The following is a 12,406-nucleotide window of genomic DNA, read 5'->3' as shown; positions in this document are numbered from 1 at the left end:
CACCACGGAGCGTGATTTATTGAGTAAAGCAAGCTTCATTTTTTCCTCATAATTTAAGTAATGGAAAGATTAACGCAAATGATCGGTCATATTTTTGAACTGTCGTTTTATTAAATCTGTTGTACAAGTATTGTAAACTGCAGACAGCTGGTACAATGACAACGGAGGTCTTCCGCGCTATGTGTGAAAGAAGGTACAATATTCCCGTCTCCCAATATTCCACCATCCGCGCTGGAATGTTACATTTCCTGACCGCTTGCCAGCGCTTCTCTCATTCATCGTTCGTTCCCTTTTCTTTTCTTTTTTAGGAAAGTGCAAAAATAATGTATGAGGTACATAAAAACAAATTTATGCATTAGTTGCGATTGTTCTGTTGGTAATCGGAGAAGCGTTTTATTTAATAACCATGAGATAGGTTGGCTGGTATAAATGCTGCGTGATTTTACAATATAAATTTTCAGTTTTAATGCTGAAATGAAGCTTGTGATCTGTCGTATGATGTGACCGAATTAGTTCATTAATCACCAGTTTGCAGCTCCTCAGTGAGTAATGTAATTGGTTTTACGTCCCACTGACTACTACTGCGGTTTTCGGTAACGCCGACAAATCCACCGAATACTTTGATGAACTTACGTTACCAAAGTACAGTAAAACAAAACGGACTATAGACTTTGCATTTCTGCTGTGACTGTGTTATGAAACCACCGCCTAGGTAAATATTTTCCTATGGTGTTGATAAGCCATACCCGAACATTTAATTTAGTTTGTTGCCGCTGCATTTGAAATAAATGAATTTAAGTAATTTTTTCGTTCGATTAATATAATGTGAGGTGAGTCGATCGGAATAGAAGCAAAATAGTCAACACTTTGTATTATATCATATCACATATCATATATCATATCCTTATAATATAATATAATATAATATAATATAATATAATATTATATTATATTATATTATATTATATTATATTATATTATATTATATTATATTATATTATATTATATTATATTCCGGGAGGTACACCTCAACTCCGCACATTCAAAACAAGCGCCTTTAAGAACGCTATATATCAAACAAAACTTGAAACTGCTACTGTATGAAGTTGGGACATTAATCAGAAGATGTCACTACTGAATAACTGATAAGTTTGTCATTTCTAAGTTTCCTAAACTGATTTGTTTTGTTTTGTTTTGTTTTGTTTTGTTTTGTTTTGTTTTGTTTTGTTTTGTTTTGTTTTGTTTTGTTTTGTTTTGTTTTGTTTTGTTTTGGTGTACATCAAGAAGTTTGAACTTTTCTCCATATATGTCTCTACAAAACTGAGGTCACGCACTCTGGTGAAAAAAATTGTGTCTAAAGTTTTTTCTCAAGTAGATTAACTTTCATTTATTTTTTATATATTTCAAGGTTTGCAACACCTCCTTCCCGCCAGCTTTGGTGTCTGGCCAATCAAAATTTTTCTCTAATTATTTTTCGGCCTATCACAGGCTTCTTGTTGGTTTTTGGGTGTAACTTTTGATTCGGCCAATAAAATTGAGAGGGTGTGTCCGAACTAGTCCAGAATCCTCTAGAACCGTCCCTTCACGTATATAAGCTGCGGTCTTTCAGGCTACCTTGTCTTTGGATCACCGAAATTCTGTGTGTGTTTGTGTGTGTGTGTGTGTGTGTGTGTGTGTGTGTGAAGTCAGGAGGCGGGGCGCCTCGTTCTTCGCCAGGCAGTTCAACCGCCAAGGTAATGGCCACCTGTCTTATTTTTCTGTAGCTAACTCCGCAGACTTACACGAGGGGAAGGTTCTAAACTTTAATTATGTAACCATCTCATTCTGAAATGTAATAGTCTTCTTTCTAATGTAAACTTCATAAAAGTCTTTAACTGTAAATCGGGGAGAGAGTGTGTGTTACCCTCTCGAGTTCCCCTTCAATTTATTGTGAGTTGACTACGATTTTGTAACTGTTTCTCTTTTCCATAAAGCATTAAATTAACCTTCATTCGAGTCACCTCAGTAGCTTGGGATTAGCCCCTGCATCATCGGGCCGAGAGCCCAATTACGGTTTTATACTAAATTTTCTAGGAGCGCAAATGTACGCCTCCATTCTGTTTGTGTCCGGGCCATTAATTTAACCTGTTCTTTTTCCACGAAGGCCCAGTAGGTTGGGCAATAGATACCCCTGTGTAAAAATTTTTAAATTGTAAATTGTGGCTAGAGAGGACAGAGATTGTAAGGTTTTGTGTAATGTTGCCTTAAGCGGCTGTAAGAAAGTGGTTAATGTTGGAGAGCATGTAAGCTCTTTTCTAAGTTACTGTAATATTGAGGGGTGCCTTTGGAAGACCATAAATTATTAGTCTTGGAGCCAAGTGCTCGTGAACACTGTGTATTGGGAGATACCTCTCCTTGTCTGACTGACGCAACATTTGCGAATGGTAAAATTGAAGCTTGAAGCTCAAGACTTGTAAATTACCTATCCTTGGGTTTTCGATTTTATATCTCTATTGCTATTTTGTACCTGATTACCAGTACCTGAAAAAGTTGTTTGTTAAATTTGAGATTCTGAAAGAAATATAACCTTATTTTTAAAGTTTAATTTAATCTTTGATATACTGTAGTAGATAGACCCATTCCGCCCAGCACGTTTTTTCACCACTTTCTGCTCCACGGAAACTCCGTAACATATTATATTATATTATATTATATTATATTATATTATATTATATTATATTATATTATATTATATTATATTATATTATATTATATTATATTATATTATATTACTAATTACACAGCAACATACAGTATGCTGTGTGTTTCAAAATAATTTTCTAAAATGGTACAACATTACTTTTCTTGAGCTAAATGTTATCTTTATATTCCCGTCAGTGTAAAAAGCTCGTGTGGCTTAATTGTTTTAATAATCCCTCCACACTTAAAAGTTTGTTGGATAAATCTCAGGTGTGAAGAATACTGTTCTATCTGGAATCCTTAACAGTAGTTCGATTCCTTGGCTGAAAGATCAGCGTAGCAACATTCGGTTCCCGGCCGGGTGGGTGATTTTAAATATCTGGTTATTTCCTCCTGGTCGGGGACAATGTGTTTGTGTTAGTCTTAACACACGTATCTTCGATCACACGCGGCATAATAAACTACTCTGGTGGACAAAAATATCCATACACCATGATATAAGGAATGTAGAATACGGAAATTTTCGCAATATATTTGTCGAGGTAACATATTTAATTAATTAAAGGTACAAGACCACAGGTGAATATCCGCGTGAGAAAAGCCATTGTAAATGTGCCATGCTGGTCCATTAATAACCGGTGTAATCGCCTGACTGTTGAAAACAGACATGCAAACGTACATGCAATGTGTCGTACAGGTGTCGGATGTCAGCCTGTGAGATGGAGTTCCATGTCTGTTGCACTTGGTCGCTCAATACAGGGACGGTTAATGCTGGTTGTGGATGACGCTGGAGTTGTCCAATGATGTCCCTTACGTGACCGATTGGGGACAGATCGGAGGATCGAGCAGCCCAAGGCAACATGTCGACACTCTGTGGAGCATGTTGAGTTACAACAGCGGCATGGGGGTGCCATTATCCTGTTGGAAATCACCACCGGGAATGCTGTTCATGAATGGCAGTACAACAGGTCGAATCACCAGACGGACGTACACATCTGCAGTCAGGGTGCGTGCGATAACCACGAGAGTGCTCCTGCTGTTATTGCTCCACAGACCAGAACTCCTGGTGTATATCCAGTGTGTCGACGCCGCAGTCAGATGGAATGTAGGCGCTCACCTGGCCTCCTTCTAACCAACACACGGCTATCACTGGCACCAAGGCAGAACCGGCTTCCATCGGAAAACACAACGGACCTCCACCCCATCCTCCAATGTAATATCGCTGACACCACTGAGGTCACACACGGCGGTGGTTTGGGGTAAGTGGAATGCACGCCGCAGAGTGTCTGGCTCGCAGCTGTCCTTCAAGTAACCTTTTTCTTTTATTATGTCGGGGGGGGGGGGGAGGCTCGAAGCCCGTTCCCCCCGTGTGACCATCGACTCACTCTACATGGCCTCCGACATGCTATTAATTTTTAAGAAGAAAGAGATAGCAGGGGAATGGGGATTGATACAAGGAGTATCTGCCTTTTTCCGAGTCAGACTCGCTACCACGGCAAAGTTTGTATAGGTTGGGTAGTGTTAAGGTGTGGTATTGAAAGGTCAGGGAAAAAACCACATAGGCAGAAACAGAAAGAGCCTACATGTAAAATCTGACATCTTGTGATAGCACATGCAAAGATATGGGCTGGAAAGGTCCAGTGGTAGTGTTAGTTGAGAAGAGGTATCATGCACCAGCCATAGTTCATCGCCTCGCCGTTCCTTCTGCCTGGGAATCAGTCCGTCTGGGCACTGCCGTGACTAGCGCGGACCTTGCTGGCTGCGGAGCCATGCATCGAGTTCCACTAGGACCCGCCGCACAGCACCACCTCCTTGGGGTCCCTCGTATCCAGTCTCCGATCCCGGAGAATGGGGCCGAGCCCGCCGAGGCGGGGGCCTCCTAGAAAGGGGTGGGTCATGACGCCGGGCCTCCTTCCTCTCTGCCCGCGCTATGGCCCGGTAGACTGGGCAACTGCGATGGGTGGCCGGTGGCCCCCCGCGCAGTTGGCGCACACCGCCGCCTCCTTAAGTGTTACGCAGGCCGTGTAGCGGTGATCACCACCACAATGCTCGCACCTTACTTGGAGCCCACACCTCTCCTGCCGGTGGCCCCACCTCAGACAGCGGAAACACTCCAAGAACTAATGAGGGGGACGTTTTACTCTCACCTGACTGCCGCTACCCGTTGAGGTCCTCTCCTGATTGGCTCCTCGCTCGGCTGCTGTCCTGGGAGCAGTCCTGGGTTGCGGCTGGGCGGCCCTCTCCTGGTGGGCCGGCGTCGCCTTCTGTTTCCTGGTCCGGCGTCGTCTTCTTCCCGGGGGCTTCTTCTCGGCAGGGGAAGAGGCCTCGTCCTGGTGGCCCTCCTTCCGGCCTGGTGACCCTGGGGTAGCTGGTGGCTCCGCTGCGTCGCCGTCTTCTTCCTTCCCGTGGCTGGCGGCGGCGGCGTCGGTCGGTGCCAGCAATCGACTGCGTTCCCTGTCCTGTGGGACGCATATCGAGGTCTGCATCTCGACAGACAGCGGCTACAGCATGCCAGGGGGCGTCCTTCTCCACTGCCGTGCTGCCATCCACCATCGCGGACGCTTTCCTGGTTTGCGCCCGGGTTACAGGCCCCTCCTGGTAAGCCTGCGTCTGCGTCCACTTTGCCCTGGCAGGTGGTCGACGATCCTGGTTGGCGGCCTTGTTGGTCTGCGTGTACTCCGTAAAGTACAGCTTTCCAACTGGGGTCGCGCCTTCGCGGCGCTCGGGAGCGCCGCTGTCGTCCTCGAACCTCGGCTCCGTCTGTGTGGCAGCCTCCTGGTAGCCTGAGACGTCCAGGGCAACCTGGAACTGCTGGGACGCGCGCTCCTCATAGACGTTGAAGCTAGCTGCGTCTTTAGGGCGAATGATGAACGCCCAGGCAGGGATCATATGGCCGATGATCTGCAGGATTGGCTCCCCGATAGAATCCGTGGTCGCCTTGAGGTGGTCGTATACGTGGAGCGTCCCCTGGTGGTTGTCCTCCCCCAACCGGTTATACACCACTAGCCCCGGGCGCTGATAATTGGGGGCTTCCATCGTATAGAGCGCGTCTTGTAGCTTCTCGAAGGCTCCCTCGTAGTCTTGGTCGACCAGTCTCACTGGTAGGGTCGTCTTCTCCATCCTGGTCCTCCTGAAAATAAACTCCTGAAAGAGAAAAGCGAGCACTTATAAGTGCTCAGCTCAGACAAAAGCTCTTTCGAAGTCGTACTAATAAGTACAGCAGCCTGGTTACCATTTTAAGAAGTACTGAGCGCCTGGCAAGGGGAGAGAAAGCAGAGCGAGAGGCACGTACGTCCTTCCGCTAAAACAGTCAGCTCGTCCCTCTTCAAGTAACCGATTTCGAACAGTTCGTTGGGTCACTGTGGTGCAAATGCCGCTCGATTTGCTGTTGCAGACGCAGTCCGCTGCGGCACAACATTACGCCGGATAGGGCGGTGCTCCCTCTCGGTGGTGCCACAGGGACGTCCGGAACTCGGTCTAATTGCGAGCGTACCTTCTCGTGACCACTGCTGCCAGCATGCACGCACAGTGGATATATTCCTGCCAAGTCATTCTGCGGTAGCGTGGAAGAAAAATCAACCTTCACGTGGCCCTATTATACGACCTTGTTCAACCGCAGAGCTGTTGATACTGTTCGTAAAGGCATTCTTGACCCACTCACAGTCACTCCGTCGAATCTCAGAGGTAACTAACTCTCGCTTTTTTTTCGGGAGGGGAGGGCGAAGCCCGCTCCCCCCGCCTGGCCGTCGACTCAATCTACATGGCCTCCGACATACTATTAATTTCTAAGAAAACAGATAGCAGGACAGAGTGGGAAAGGTACTACAAGAGTACCTGCCTGCTTGCACGTTAGACGCGTTACCAGGCAAGGTTTGTGTTGATACGGTAGTGTTAAGGCGTGGTATTAAGGGTCAAGAGAAAACCACATAGGCTAAAATGAAAGTGCCTACATGTAAAACCTGACAAATTTTTATAGCACAGGCAAAGGATGTAGTTTCTGGGTATGTCCAGGTGTTCGTGTTAGTTGAGAAAAGGGTATCTTGCACCAACCACGAACCATAATCTCGCCATTATAGCTATCAGGGGATCAGTCCGTCTGGGCACTGCTGTGACTAGCGCGGGCCGCACGCTCTCGCGTCATGGAGCGTCATGGGGCCGCTACTAGCGCCACGCTAATGCGATTTGCGGGAAATTTGAATCAGCGTCGTCTTTTAGATGTATAGACACGCCTGTCAACGTTCGTTAATATAGCACAACCTCTTCTTGGTGTTTGGATATTTTTTTCCGCCAGTGTACTAACTACTCCAGAAACACACAATAATATATACATTCCTGCACATAGGGCATCCAGCTCTGCCAAGTCCACATGTTGGACGCGATTGGCACCCACGGCACCACCAGAGTGTGGAAGAAGAAGAAGAAGAAGAAGAAGAGGAGGAAGAATTCCATAATAATTAATTTTGTTGTCCGTCCGGGAGTCCCAGCCAGCACTCTTTTCTTCCTTATTAAGTGAGACTGCAGTGTAACCTTGTCAGAGCCTGGAATGAGATCGAATTATTTACTTACTGTTGTTCAATTACAGAGGATATCAAGTATATTCGTGTGATATTTATTTTGGCACGAGCTGTCCTGAATGTAGTTTCCGCCAGTGATCTTTTCCACTTCAGCAAGTGCTGGAATGGGATGTCGAACTCTTTATTGCTGTTATTGGGTGTGTTAATGGCTTCATTTATCTGTATTTATCTTCCCCGTGTTTTTATGCACGCAGTATCTAGTAGGCTGCGTTATTATTGGTGGTGGTGATTATTATTTCAAGGCAGTCTGCCTTGAACAACCGAGGAGTGAAGTCGCGTGGTGCAGTGCGTGCCGTCAGTATGGACGGTATTGAGCAGTACCGGGCCGCGATTGGGAAATGACAGGTGAAGCAGGGGAAGGAGGCCAAGAATGGGCTGATGAGAAGATAAGAAGAAGTTAAAATGGGTGAAGCGGTGCTGGTGGCGACAGTGATAGCTGTGTTGCTGGTGAATGGGTGGAGGGTGGGTGGTGGAATTAAACGCAGGCCCAAATGCCAGCGGAAAATTCAGTATGGAGGACTTGGCAGCACTTAAGGTGGTAGTGAGAGAAGTATTACAAGAAAATTGTCATTGGGATAAGGTACAAGAAATAAAGGACATGATGGAAGAGCAGAGAAAGGAGATAGGGGACATGAAGAAATTGTTAGAAACGAAGACGGAAGAATCAAACAGGAGAGTGGGCAACAAGGAGAAGGAAATAGAGTTATTAAGAGGAAAAGTGATACATCTAGAAGAGGAGGTGTTGATGCTGAAGAGAGGAGCAGAGGGGTATAGGCAGGAGAGAATGAAGAAAGCCATATTTATATATGGTGTGGAAGAAGGTGAGAGGGAAGGTAAGATTGAACTCACAAGGTAGTAGAAGTCATACGAGATAGGATGAAGATAAACTTCAGTGAAGTGGACATAGACGACGTGGAGAGAGTGGGAAAAGCTAAAGGGCGGAGGCCTATTAGGGTAAAAATTTTCTCTACCCTAATGGCAGAAATGCGATAAGAAATGGTAACAATTTACAAGGCCAGAAAGTAGGGGTGAAAAGAGACTTGGGAAGAGAAGGCAGTGAAATTATGAAGATATTGAGCAGACACCTTTGGAGAGCGAGACAACAAGGTCTTAAGACCCGAATAAGAGGTCAAAGGCTAGTTGTGACGAATGGAAGATAGGTAAGAGAGTACTCAGTGGCGAAGTTGAAAGAGATGGACGAAAGCGTGAGTGCCGAGGGGGGAGAGATGGCAGTGCAAGATAGAAAGAAGGAAGAAGGAACAATGAGGAGTGGAGCGGAGGGAGGAGAAGAGATCAACCCAGGTGGAACTGGACAGTGTCGTGTGGATACAGAAGATCAGAGCAGTGTAGGGGTGAGTGAGGGTGAACAGCAAGAAATGGCAAGAGGTGAGTGCAGTCTTTTAGTGAACAAGAAAGGACATGAGAAGAGTGGTCGACAGGAAGGTAATGCAGTTATGAGCAAAGTAAGAAGTAGGAGTTTGAAAGACTTATGGGGTAAAGTAACTAAGGGGATGGAGGATACGGAGGGCATGGAAAGGCAAAGGTTGCTAAAAAAGGAGGAATGGAGATAGGGGATCAGGGGACGAGAACTACAAGGAGTATGAATAGGGGAGGAAATTTAGAAGGGAGGGAGGGAAAGTTATAACTATATTGGAAAATAGGATGTGTGAATATTGAGGGACTAATAAGCAAACTAGGAAATAAGAAGGTTCGGGAAGTAGTAGAAAGTTTCGACGTTGGTGGCACTCTTGGAGACTTGGCTGGATACAGGGAAAGATATTACATGGAAGGGGTTTGTGATTAAATATAAATATAGAAGGAAGGAGAGGACTAAGGGACGAGCCCCAGGAGGGATCGTAGTATTAATTAGGGAAGAAATTAGTGAACTTGTGGAGGACGTCGTGGCAGATATGGAAGAAACCATATGGGTGAGATTTAATATGGGATGGGTAGAGGGAAGGATGAAGAAAATAAATATAGCGTTCGTTTAATGTCACCCTAGTAGTTCAGCATATGCTAATAAGTATTTTTGAAGAGCTATTTGTGGATATTAGTATGATAAGAGAGAGGTTTGCAGAGGAAGAGGATATGTTGCTATTCGGAGATTGGAACGCGAGAATAGGGGAACAGAGTCCAGTATATAGTAGGGAAGATGGGAAGTATTTGTTGAAAAGTAGAAGAAGTGAGGATAAATTGTAAACAACTATGGAGACAAGCTCCTAGAGATGTGCGCGGCGGGAAATTTGTATATTCTGAATGGATGGAAGGAGGGTGACAGTACGGGGAAATTGACCTATGTTACAGATAGGGGAGGTAGTGTTATAGATATGGTTTTAAGCTCGCAGGGAGTGTTGGAGGATATTGCAAGGATGGAAATAGAAGACTGGATTGAATCTCACCATTTTCCAGTATGGGTTATGTTAAAAAGAGGGGAGGAGAATCATATAAGGAAGGAAATTAAGATGAAGGATGAACAAGCGAGTGGATATAAGAAGTACAAATGGTCGGGGAAAGTGGCAAGGGACTGGGATAGGGTAACAAAAGAGGAATTACATATTCTGAAATATGGATGGGAAGGAGCGGTAGAAGAGAATAATATTGATAAAGCCTTGGAATAACTGCAACATCCAATAAAGATGATAGCACAGGAGGGAAAAGGTAGAAGGAGGAAAAAGAAAGAGAATGAAGAATGGTTTAATTGGGAGTGTGAAGATATGCGGAAGAGGGTGCTGTTGGCATTAGGAGAGTATAGAAAAAAAGGTGGGAGTGCAGAAAGGGAGGTCTTCTGTAAGTTTAGGAAAGAGTATAAAAAGAAAATTTGTGAGGTAAAGAAGGAGTGGTTAGAGGAACAAACTGAAGCCACAAATAGAGAAACGATTAACAGAATAATAAAGGGTGGAAGGAGTCTAGGGGTAAAGAGCATTGAAAATGTATAGTGGGTGAGCTACTTTAGTGAATTACTCGGGGGTAAGGAGGAGGAATGCTGGAGGAAGACGGGGGGAGAAGTAATTTGGAGGAATAGAAGAGTAGCAAATTACGATCTGGACAAGGAAAATACGAGGGAGGAAACCTTAAGAGTGATAAGAAGAATCAGGGGCAGGTCGGCGGGGGGTTGTAATGGGATCAATAATTTTTGGAAAGAAATTAGCAAAAATGAGGGAATGATAGAGGGCATAGTGAAACTATTTTATAAGATCTTTCATCAGGGGAAGTACCCGAAGGAATGGGAAACAGGAATTGTATGTCCAATATATAAGGGAAAGGATAGTATAAACAGTTTGAATAATTATAGAGGAATATCTCTGTTAGATTCCTTAAGTAAAATTTACACAGGGGGTGTTGGCGAACAGGTCGAGTGAATGAAGTATTGTCTGATTTCCAAGGAGGATTTGGAAGAAAGAAAAGAACAGTGGATAATATAATGATAATGATGACAGTTTTGGAAAAGTATAGGAGCCTGTCAAGAAGGAAGGTGTATGTGGCGGCAATCGATTTTGAAAAGGCGTTCGATAAGGTGGATAGAGAAGCTCTATTAGAGAAACTGGGAAGGCTGGGGGTTTCGGGAAAGATGATGAGGGCAGTAGAGGGGATATATAGGGTAGTCAGGTTCTGTGTAAAATTGGAAGACGATAGGTTGAGCAGATCATTAGAGTCCAAGGTGGGTTTAAAGCAGGGGTGCAAATTATCGCCAATTTTGTTTATTTATTAACGATATCTTGGAGGGGCATGGGGCAAGCAGGTGGGCAGTGCCGGTAATTAATGGGGTGGAGGTCCCAGGATTGATTTTTGCTGATGATGTGATTTTGATGACTCTAACCCAAGGAGGGATGCAGAAGGCTTTAAATGCAGTGTCGGATTTTGCGAAGAAATGGGCCTTGAAAATTAATGGGAACAAATCTAAAATGCTAATAGCACAGGCACACAAAGGAAGAAGGGATGACGGGAAATGGGTTGTGCAGGGAAAAAGGTTGGAACTGGTAAGCAAGTTAGAATATCTATGAGTCATTATTAATAGTAAAGGCATCTGGAATGATCATATTAGGAGGGCGAGAAGCAGAGGGTGGGCTGCCCTAGCCTCAGTCAAAAACTTGCTAGCGAAATATCCGAGTATCAATTATAAAACCCTGAGGTTAGTTCTAAGATCGGTGATTTTCGGGAGGGTACTGTATGACGCGGAAGTATGGGGGTTGGATGACAAAAGAGTTGAACTAAGACGAATTATTAGTAATTTTGATAAGATGGTGATGGGGTTCCCGATGTGCACAGCCAATGCAGGGGTGGAATTAATGTGTGGGGAGGATTTGGAATCTGAGTGTGTGAAAAGAATAGTTAGATATTGGATGAATTTGAAACGACAGGAAGGAGGGTATTACAGGTACGAACAACAACGGAAGAGTATGTATAAGGGATAAAATGAAGGGATACTTGGAGATGATAGGCCTGGGGTACAGGTGGGAGAAGTGTGGAAGAAGACGGAAGCTAGAGGGATGAAGGTACTGGTAAGGAGGATTAGAGATTTGGGTAGGCAGAAATTATTGGTCGAAAGTAGATTAAGAAGTTGCCTTAGTGTTTTTAATAAAGTTGAGGAAGTAACGGGGGTAAATATTAAATACGTTGATAGGTTGAGAAGGAGAGGGTCGGTATGGTGGTTGTTGGGCATACATAAAAATACGGGGTGGCTGATAGGTAGAGATAAGGCAGTATGTATACTTTGTGGGGCGGAGAACGATGATTTTCACTTATTAGGTGAGTGTGAAGAAACGAGTAAGATTAGAAATAGTTTACTGAGTGCCAAACATCGGAAAATTTTAGGTAAAGGGGATGAGCAGGGTATTATAAGATGCAGTCGCTTAAGTGCGGCCAGTATCCAGTATTCGGGAGATAGTAGGTTCGAACCCCACTGTCGGCAGCCCTGAAGATGGTTTTCCGTGGTGGGTATTATAAGGTGGATTATTAAGGAATAGGAAAACGGAGGAGAACTGAACAGATATTTATGCGAGGTAAAACATTCCTGTGTGAAAAAATGGAGGAGGAAGGGGCATAGGACGGTAAGTCAGGATGGAAGGAGAAGTGTTTAAGAGTATGAGGATATTCAGTCAGTGGAGTTCGTTGGAAAATTTAGAAGCTAGCGAAGTGTAGGTGATGTGGATATA

The sequence above is a fragment of the Anabrus simplex genome, chromosome 1 (genome assembly GCF_040414725.1).
Source record: "Anabrus simplex isolate iqAnaSimp1 chromosome 1, ASM4041472v1, whole genome shotgun sequence".
Classification (NCBI taxonomy): Eukaryota; Metazoa; Arthropoda; class Insecta; order Orthoptera; family Tettigoniidae; genus Anabrus; species Anabrus simplex.
This window is presented reverse-complemented; position numbering follows the sequence as displayed.